We start from the raw sequence: 10,984 nt of genomic DNA, 5'->3' as shown, positions 1-10,984 counted from the left end.
ACCCCTATACCAACCCAGCCCCCACTAACTCGCCCCTATACCAACCCAGCCCCCACTAACTCACCCCTATACCAACCCAGCCCCCACTAACTCACCCCTACAGGAGTATACATTTACATTACATTACATTACAGTCATTTAGCAGACGCTTTTATCCAAAGCGACTAACAATAATTGCATTTAACGTAGGAAGAGCCAATGTACTACTACTTGCCAGAACTCACAAGTGCATCTTCTTTCTAAAACAAACAAGTGACTAAGAGCATAATCTAGTGCTGAAGCAAAGTGCAAGAATCACAATCTAAAGTACAGTGCAATATAATATAATAAGTGCTTAGGTGGGAGGATTGTTGTAGTACTTCTTGAAGAGATGAGTTTTGAGCCTGCGACGAAAGATGGGCAGCGACTCTGCTGTCCTGACATCAGTGGGCAGCTCATTCCACCACTGCGGGGCCAGGACAGAGAAGAGCCGTGACCGTGTCGATCGACCGCAGGAGCCTCGGAGTGACGGGGCAACCAGTCGCCCTGAGGTAGCAGAGCGTAGTGGTCGGGAGGGGATGTAGGGTTTGACCATGGCCTGGAGGTAGGAGGGGGCTGTTCCTTTCATTGCCCTGTAGGTTAGCGCCAGAGTTTTAAACTGGATGCGAGCCGCTACAGGGAGCCAGTGTAGGGAACGGAGAAAGGAAGTTGTGTGGGAGAACTTGGGGTGGTTGAACACCAGGCGAGCAGCAGCTTTCTGGACAAGTTCCAGAGGTTTAATGGCTGACGCCGGTGCCCCCGCGAGGAGGGCTCGCCTGGGATACCAACCCAGCCCCCACTATCTCACCCCTATACCAACCCAGCCCCCACTAACTCACCCCTATACCAACCCAGCCCCCACTAACTCACCCCTATACCAACCCAGCCCCCACTAACTCACCCCTATACCAACCCAGCCCCCACTAACTCACCCCTATACCAACTCAGCCCCCACTAACTCACCCCTATACCAACCCAGCCCCCGCTAACTCGCCCCTATACCAACCCAGCCCCTGCTAACTCACCCCTATACCAACCCAGCCCCCACTAACTCACCCCTACAGGAGTATACCAACCCAGCCCCCACTAACTCACCCCTATACCAACCCAGCCCCCACTAACTCACCCCTACAGGAGTATACCAACCCAGCCCCCACTAACTCGCCCCTATACCAACCCAGCCCCCACTAACTCACCCCTATACCAACCCAGCCCCCACTAACTCACCCCTATACCAACCCAGCCCCCACTAACTCACCCCTATACCAACCCAGCCCCCACTAACTCGCCCCTATACCAACCCAGCCCCCACTAACTCACCCCTACAGGAGTATACCAACCCAGCCCCCACTAACTCACCCCTATACCAACCCAACCCCCACTAACTCGCCCCTATACCAACCCAGCCCCCGCTAACTCGCCCCTATACCAACCCAGCCCCTGCTTAGTCACCCCTACAGTATACCAACCCAGCCCCCACTAACTCACCCCTATACCAACCCAGCCCCTGCTAACTCACCCCTACCCCCTCCCTCCTCCCAAAGACTAGAGTGGGTGTCTGGTGACTGCAGGGGTGCCGCTATAAATTTTGGGCCCTATGAAAGAATGTAATATTGGGCCCCCCAAATGTAGACCTTATGATATAAAAATAAAAATAAAAATAAAAATAAAAATAAAAATAAAAATAAAAATAAAAATAAAAATAAAAATAAAAATAAAAATAAAAATAAAAATAAAAATAAAAATAACTATTATGATTAATAATAACAACAATATGAACGCTAACTCACCCCTATACCACCCACCAACCCAGCCCCCACTAACTCACCCCTACAGGAGTATACCAACCCAGCCCCCACTATCTCACCCCTATACCAACCCAGCCCCCACTAACTCACCCCTATACCAACCCAGCCCCCACTAACTCACCCCTATACCAACCCAGCCCCCACTAACTCACCCCTATACCAACCCAGCCCCCACTAACTCACCCCTATACCAACTCAGCCCCCACTAACTCACCCCTATACCAACCCAGCCCCCGCTAACTCGCCCCTATACCAACCCAGCCCCTGCTAACTCACCCCTATACCAACCCAGCCCCCACTAACTCACCCCTATACCAACCCAGCCCCCACTAACTCACCCCTATACCAACCCAGCCCCCACTAACTCACCCCTATACCAACCCAGCCCCCACTAACTCACCCCTATACCAACTCAGCCCCCACTAACTCACCCCTATACCAACCCAGCCCCCGCTAACTCGCCCCTATACCAACCCAGCCCCTGCTAACTCACCCCTATACCAACCCAGCCCCCACTAACTCACCCCTACAGGAGTATACCAACCCAGCCCCCACTAACTCACCCCTATACCAACCCAGCCCCCACTAACTCACCCCTACAGGAGTATACCAACCCAGCCCCCACTAACTCGCCCCTATACCAACCCAGCCCCCACTAACTCACCCCTATACCAACCCAGCCCCCACTAACTCACCCCTATACCAACCCAGCCCCCACTAACTCACCCCTATACCAACCCAGCCCCCACTAACTCGCCCCTATACCAACCCAGCCCCCACTAACTCACCCCTACAGGAGTATACCAACCCAGCCCTCACTAACTCACCCCTATACCAACCCAACCCCCACTAACTCGCCCCTATACCAACCCAGCCCCCGCTAACTCGCCCCTATACCAACCCAGCCCCTGCTTAGTCACCCCTACGGTATACCAACCCAGCCCCCACTAACTCACCCCTATACCAACCCAGCCCCTGCTAACTCACCCCTACCCCCTCCCTCCTCCCAAAGACTAGAGTGGGTGTCTGGTGACTGCAGGGGTGCCGCTATAAATTTTGGGCCCTATGAAAGAATGTAATATTGGGCCCCCCAAATGTAGACCTTATGATATAAAAATAAAAATAAAAATAAAAATAAAAATAAAAATAAAAATAAAAATAAAAATAAAAATAAAAATAAAAATAAAAATAAAAATAAAAATAAAAATAAAAATAACTATTATGATTAATAATAACAACAATATGAACGCTAACTAACCCCTATACCACCCACCAACCCAGCCCCCACTAACTCACCCCTACAGGAGTATACCAACCCAGCCCCCACTATCTCACCCCTATACCAACCCAGCCCCCACTAACTCACCCCTATACCAACCCAGCCCCCACTAACTCACCCCTATACCAACCCAGCCCCCACTAACTCACCCCTATACCAACTCAGCCCCCACTAACTCACCCCTATACCAACCCAGCCCCTGCTAACTCACCCCTATACCAACTCAGCCCCCACTAACTCACCCCTATACCAACCCAGCCCCTGCTAACTCACCCCTATACCAACTCAGCCCCCACTAACTCACCCCTATACCAACTCAGCCCCCGCTAACTCGCCCCTATACCAACCCAGCCCCTGCTAACTCACCCCTATACCAACCCAGCCCCCACTAACTCACCCCTACAGGAGTATACCAACCCAGCCCCCACTAACTCACCCCTATACCAACCCAGCCCCCACTAACTCACCCCTACAGGAGTATACCAACCCAGCCCCCACTAACTCGCCCCTATACCAACCCAGCCCCCACTAACTCACCCCTATACCAACCCAGCCCCCACTAACTCACCCCTATACCAACCCAGCCCCCACTACCTCACCCCTATACCAACCCAGCCCCCACTAACTCGCCCCTATACCAACCCAGCCCCCACTAACTCACCCCTACAGGAGTATACCAACCCAGCCCCCACTAACTCACCCCTATACCAACCCAGCCCCCACTAACTCACCCCTATACCAACCCAGCCCCTGCTTAGTCACCCCTACAGTATACCAACCCAGCCCCCACTAACTCACCCCTATACCAACCCAGCCCCTGCTAACTCACCCCTACCCCCTCCCTCCTCCCAAAGACTAGAGTGGGTGTCTGGTGACTGCAGGGGTGCCGCTATAAATTTTGGGCCCTATGAAAGAATGTAATATTGGGCCCCCCAAATGTAGACCTTATGATATAAAAATAAAAATAAAAATAAAAATAAAAATAAAAATAAAAATAAAAATAAAAATAAAAATAAAAATAAAAATAAAAATAAAAATAAAAATAAAAATAAAAATAAAAATAAAAATAACTATTATGATTAATAATAACAACAATATGAACGCTATTGTTGTTATTATTATTATTATTATATTATTAATAATCATCATCATCATAATACTATTACTACTAATAATAATAATAATGGTCTATGGGTCAGTGCAGGGCCCTTGGAATAATCCTAACTCCCCCCCTTACAGCTCTCCTGGGTGACTGGTTCCTCAGCTGGTGTGTTTGGAGCCTGTAATGAGATTGTTCAACTGGGAGCATCAAAGAGACAGAATCTACAGGGAGCATAAGTCCTATAGCCTTCTTTTCCTGCACGGTGGCCTTTAGGATTCCATGTCTAAATCTTCAAGTGAAGCCCGGACCCCACAGGGGAGTGGCATGTTGGGCCGTCACTCCCGAGGGTGGTTAGTTTAATTTTGGCACGAGGGTCCACCGCTCTACAGTGACGCGGTCTGGTGTCGGGGTCATGTGCACGAGCTTGAGAGAGTCAGGTAGCTGGTTCTCTCTTCCAGATCGCCAACCGTGGGGTTATGAGACGTTATCGGCCATCAAAATATTCCTCTAGGTTTCATAGGTAACAGTGAAATCTGTGACAAAAGTGTCCCGGAGACCAACGCACTTTTGATCAGAGTTATTGCAAGCTTGCAGGTAGTCTCACCCCCAGAGAGTTGTGGATTAAAATACAAAAATACTAAGTTTCCATTAAACTCTTAATGATTATTTTAACTGCTTCTTTGGCCGACGGTCCTCTATCAATTCTATACAGAAAAAATGCATATGATAGAGATAAATTTGCAGCCCCCATCACCTTTCACGGTAGTGAGTGGGGACAGTTGGACAATAAGTCGGTTGTAATTGGTTACCAAATAGGGTGAAAAAGGGAAAAAAACAGAACTAAATGTATAATCATCTTCAAATAAATTCAAACATTAGCTGTATGCATCCCATATACAGTATGCACCAATTAGCTCATTTGAACACCACTGATCTGAACAGATGCAGTAGTTCTATAGTCTAAACCAGTGAAACCGTTTGTTTGCTTCCCTCTGGAATATGTAGTGGTGGGGCCCACTGTATGCCCACCCCCGCCATTGCTCTCTGTAAAACGCATTGTGTTGACTCTGTGTATAAAGTGCGCTATACAAATAAAGTTTGATTTGATTTGATTTAAAAGCAGGGCTGAAAAAGGCCTGGGGGACTGTAGGATGGACCAGGGCCAGGTGCTGGAGAGTGATTTATCTGACCCTCCCTTGTTAATGACACTCACACACACACACACACATACGCACACACGCACGCACGCACGCACACACACAGACGCATGCCCGGATGAATGTGTATATGTACAAGAACGCACGCACGCACGCACGCACGCACGCATGCTTATACTTCCGGGCAATTTGACCTTGTGGGACGTCACGCGTCACGCGTCACTTGAAGAGAGGGGGTAGGGAGGGAGTAGGACGTGGGACCAGGGGGAGGACAGGGAGAAGGTGGGGGGGGAGGAGGAGGAGGAGGAGGAGGAGGAGGGTGGGAGCAGCAGGGCGGGGTGGGGCAGAACGCCAGGGACCAAGGAAGCAATTCCCTTAATGTGTTCTGCAGTTTTGAGAGGAGAGAGGAGAGGAAGGAGAGAGAGGAGAAGGAGGACGGCGAGCGGAAAGAGGAGAGACGACGACGAGAACACGGAACTGAAGGGAATCACATTTATCGGGGTGAAAGTTCAAAGACATTTCGGGAACGAGCGCACCGCCCGCTGAACTGTTTTCTGCTTCCTCTCTTTTATCCCTCCCCCTTTCCTCTCGTCCCCCCCCCCCCCCCCCCCCCCGCACCCCTCCCCACCCCCCACCCCCCCACGGTCACATGCTGCAGCGAGGCGGCGGCGGCTCGTCAGCCCGGTGACTCCAGAAGTGTCCTCGGAGGTCCCGGGACGGGCGGCGCCATATACCTCTCCCTCTCGCCTCTCTCTTTTTTTTTGCTCCCCCCCCCTCCTCCCTTTTCTTCTCTTCTCTTCTCTCCTTCCCCTCTGCAACCCTCAGTCAGCTGCCCCCCCCCATCCCCCGCCCCCATCCCCCTTCGTCCTGCAGCAGCACATTTCACACACCGTCCTGAGTGGAGGATGTGGCTGAGGAGGAGAGAGGGCTAGTCTGCTACCCTCAGCCTACTTTATCTGCTACTCTCTACCTCTTCTCTCTCTCTCTCTCTCTCTCTCTCTCTCTCTCTCTCTCTCTCTCTCTCTCTCTACACCTCTAACTCTTATCTCTGTCAGGAGTTGGTTCAGGCTCAATCTCACTCGTACTTTCTGTTTGTTTCTCGGCTGTTTTTTTGTGTGTGGGTGTTTTCTGTGGCTGGGACCTCGACACGGTGAGTGAGTTCTGTCTGAAGTTGGAGCAGATCGTGTAGAGGTTTTTACTGTACACCGCGCTGGCCTGGGGTGACAGCGACGGGGTCACTAGCTGAATACAGGGTTGTTGTGTTTCCTGTCATGCTGTCTAAATGTGCTGGTCCTGCGCGGCTGTCGGGAGCCGTGGTGATACTGTCTGTAGGATGAACATGTGCAACTTCAGTGTTGACCTGCACCGTGCCGTACTGGCACAGATATGATACAGTAGTGCCGCACTCTACTGTGACAGTGGTCTTATACAGTAATTTGCTGTATAATACAGTAGTGGACTGTGGCAGTTGTAGTTTCGAACGAGAGCAATATGGTAGTTTATAGCAGTGTGGTAGTTTGCTAGCAGGTCTTTACAATGACAGCGGTATGGTAGTGTGATACAGTGTTATGGTAGTCTACAGTGACATTAGCGTAGTAATTTAGAGTTTACAGCAGTGTACAGTGGTAGTTTACTCTGTCAGTGGTATGGTCATTTAAGATGAGAGTGTGTTTTTTTTATATCATTTTTTTTTTTTTTTTTACAGTTTACAGAATCATTAGTCTGGCAATGGCAGTACATGTACATTAGTGTGGTAGTTTGCAGTGGCAGTGTATAGTAGTTTGAGGTAGTTTTACTGTAACAGAGTGCACTTTACTGTGACACCGGTGTCCTTGAAGCCTTGAGTACTTCTTAGATACTCTAGTAATATAGTCCGGTAAAATTATATGACTGTATGACACACAGCACCTACAGAGGAGATGTGGATGAGGGAGGGAGCGAAAAAGACTGTGCAACTAGAAATGGTGCTTGGAGAGCACATACCTCCGCCCAACAATGCATTTTGTGGCTCTGTGCACGCACACGTGCGTGCGAGCAGGATATGTTTGGCATTGCTGCATCCGTTAGGTGGAGAGCTTTATGCCAGTCCCAACCCCGTGTCTCTGTGACCTTCCCACGTCAAGATATGGCCGTTTCACTGCTCCTGAGCCAAAGTCCCAAAAATTACTGTAATAGAGGTGAATGGGCGATCGTGTTTGGGCGCCTCTGTGGTGCCCTCCTCGGGTCAGATCTGCTCCAAAATTGAATGGGTGCAAAGTTGGCCCATACTGCACCCATGTGTTTCGTGAAAATTGGTCTGGTAGATTGCTAACAAACCAATATATAAACCAACCAACCAACCAACCAACACACGCCACAAAAAAACATCTCTCACTCACTATGCGTTTGCTAGGGCGGAGGTAAATATGGCTGTTTCCAATATAATGATGAGATGCTAAGGACTAGCCTTGCTCTGTCCCTTCTTGTCCTACACTTCTCCATTATAACAGCAGATGCACTTATGATTACACAGAGTCAGGTTACATCCCGGTCCCCTGCTCAGTGGCGGTGATTGCCACTACCCCGACCTTCTGAGTTATCAAAAAAAAGAAGACGCTGACAGATTTCAATGCATGGACAAATGAGAATAGAGGTTTTCTAAACTCATTTTTATTTTAAAATACGTACAGTACATGAGTATATAGCTCATTCTAAAAGAGGCGGCAGCACAAGCATGATTTGGTGTTGAGTGCAAGAGGGCATGTTTGGACCAATGGCAGAGCAGCATGGCAGTCGAAACATGCATGATTCTACACTGATAGACGGGCTTGGTGCTACTTCTGCTAGTTCCCCTGTCACCCAGCTAACGCTGCTCAACCTACTAACCCGTGCCAACCTCCAGACAATCCAATCAAAACGAGCCCATTAAGCTAACACATTGCTAGCCTGCTCACCTACTAGTAGCTAGGCCTACTAACACTGTTAAACCTTAACCACTGCAGGCTCATTTCCCTAACATCTTCCACAAGGCTCTGTTTCAGTGTGCGTTCATGTGCAAAATGCATTCCAATATAGAACGTTACTATAACGTGGCACACAGAGTTGGATTGGGACTTCTCTGGCTGTGACTGCTCATTAGTCCTATCCCTGTAAGTGATATTGGTCCTCTCTCACCACAGTTATATCAGCATCAAACCAGTCAAAGGTCAGCCTGACCTTAAGCTAACCTTAATGCTAACCCGAAACCAGCTCAACAAAGTCCTGAATTATGACCATTGCTCTACCAATAGCAATACAGAACCATAACAGCATTCACATAACTATGGTATGAAAAGCATCAATATCACATTCAAATACTTTAAATCAACTACTGTATATAGAAAGAAAAACAACCAATAAGCATGAATGTGGAGAGAAGGGAATGTGGAGACCAGTCCCGAGGCCGCCAGGACGACTGGAGGTCCTGGCTTTTAGACCTCACACCCATAGCATACAACATCAATCAACCAGAAATCCAAGACACCTCACTGCACGAGGCCAAGTGACTTTAAAAAGTGTGAGGTGTTTTGACTGCCTCCACCACTTTAGATTATTAAGATCATGTCACAACCTGTTTATATGTCCAATTATTACACATCGAAGATAGTCACGTTGCTGGAGATACTCAGAGTCGTATAAGGATAATTCCATTGCAATCAACGGGATGACCGTTTCCTCTCCATATGTGCTTCAGTCTAAACAGTGCATGCGTAACATTCACCCTACTGTAGCTAACCCTAGGGATGCTGTGCGTGAAGTGCCTCCTATATCAAAGCTCAGAGACCGCCCGTCTTTCACAGTGCTGATTAATATTCACCATAACACAGACAGCAGGCTGCTTCAATCCCTGTCCATTGCTCTCTCATACTGTATATTATCTGTGATGGACTAAAAGGCTGTGATAAGAAAGGTACATATGAATTTTCGATTCCAAACAACAGAGCAGCTGTCTTCCAGGGGGGTTATTTCCAGGGGGGTGGGTAGCGTTTGTTACGTCATCATTTATATTTCACAGTTGTCCCTAAATACAATCACATCAAGTGCAAGGGAACTGATATCACAAGAACGACTAAGTGCAAGAAAAGAGGCACCATGTACAGCACATTCACCCGGAGAGTTGAGAATATCATGTGGACAAGCGTCACACAAACGCCACAGTACAGGATGCTTAAACACTATACATCTCTCTGTAGTGTTGTTGGATCCCTGAAAAACCTCTGGTCTGTGTGTTACTGACCTGGAAACAACCCTGGGTCTCTCATGCATAATGTCTTCAGTCCAAGAGGACATGCTTGAGGTCTGAGACTGACATCTAGACTTACAAGTCTATGGCATGGCTCTCACGAGTGTGGTTCCAAACTGCCTCTGCAACGCTCACAAGGATGGACTCTTGCTCTTATGGTAGACAGCTGGGATGGTGTGGGACACCATTCAATACTCACATTTTTCTGGGCAGGGTGAAAATATACATAGCTCGTATCTAATGAATACTACCTTGTATTTGAGTATAGTGAATAGTTTATCTGCTGAATTAGCCTGTATTCATGTGATTGGTGCGGGGAATGCTGTCCTTTAACTGTATTTATACAGTATGAAGTAAAAGTTGGTCTGCATATGTGGTGAACATTAACTAATTTCTGGTGAATAATCAGTATCTATGGTAAATGTCAGCCTGTGTCTGGTGAATGTTAACCAGTATTTTTGGTGAATGTTAACCTGTATTTGTGATGATGCTGCTGGTGGATGAATGCTAAACAATATTTGTAGTGAGTGTTTAGCAGTATTTGTAGTGCATGTTTACCAGTATTTGTGGTGAATGTTAGCCTGTATCTGGTGGATGTTGGCCTGTTTCTGTATGATGAATGCTGATCTGTATCTAGTCTGTAGACTGTCAGTGTGGTGAAAGTTATCCTGTGTCTGTGCAATAGCCCATTTCTATGTGGTCATGGTGAGAGCAGCCTGCATGTTTCGTGTTGATAAGGAGTGAGTAATGTATAAAGTGGTTCAAGTTAGCTGTAGGGAGATATTTCTTTACATACTGTACGGCTCAATAAATATCATAACTCTTTAGAACAACAGAGGAAGGTTCCATGCTGGCCAGACTACCGCCTGTCACATAATGTGTGATAAAAATAGCATGCTAATGCATGATGTAACTTCATTTGTAACAATATACATTTGACGATATACCAGTAGCTCTGACTTCATTCATAACAATATACATTTCATGATATAGCTCTACTAAAACATAATTTGTAACAATTCATGTGATGATCATTTCAATGTGATACATACCGATACTGTGTGTGAACGCAAGCAATGCAGGCTGGTGTGCATACAAGAAAACATAACGTATTATACCACACACATCTGAGTTAGAAGAAAAGACTAGAAAGACGCTTGTACTTGTAGTAACACACACACACACACACACACACACACTTTCCATGCCCTTTTTCTCCATATCAAGGAAAGACAGAGAGAGAGAGGGAATATAAAGTTGAAGAAGACTGTAGGTGAAACATGTTCACCAGTCTGTCATCTTTCTCCTCTAAGAAACAAGATGGCCGACTGGAGGTCTTGGGGACTCATGTGGCCGACA

The sequence above is a fragment of the Borostomias antarcticus genome (assembly GCF_949987555.1).
Source record: "Borostomias antarcticus genome assembly, chromosome: 1".
NCBI lineage: Eukaryota > Metazoa > Chordata > Actinopteri > Stomiiformes > Stomiidae > Borostomias > Borostomias antarcticus.
Note: the sequence above shows the minus strand (reverse complement) of the source record.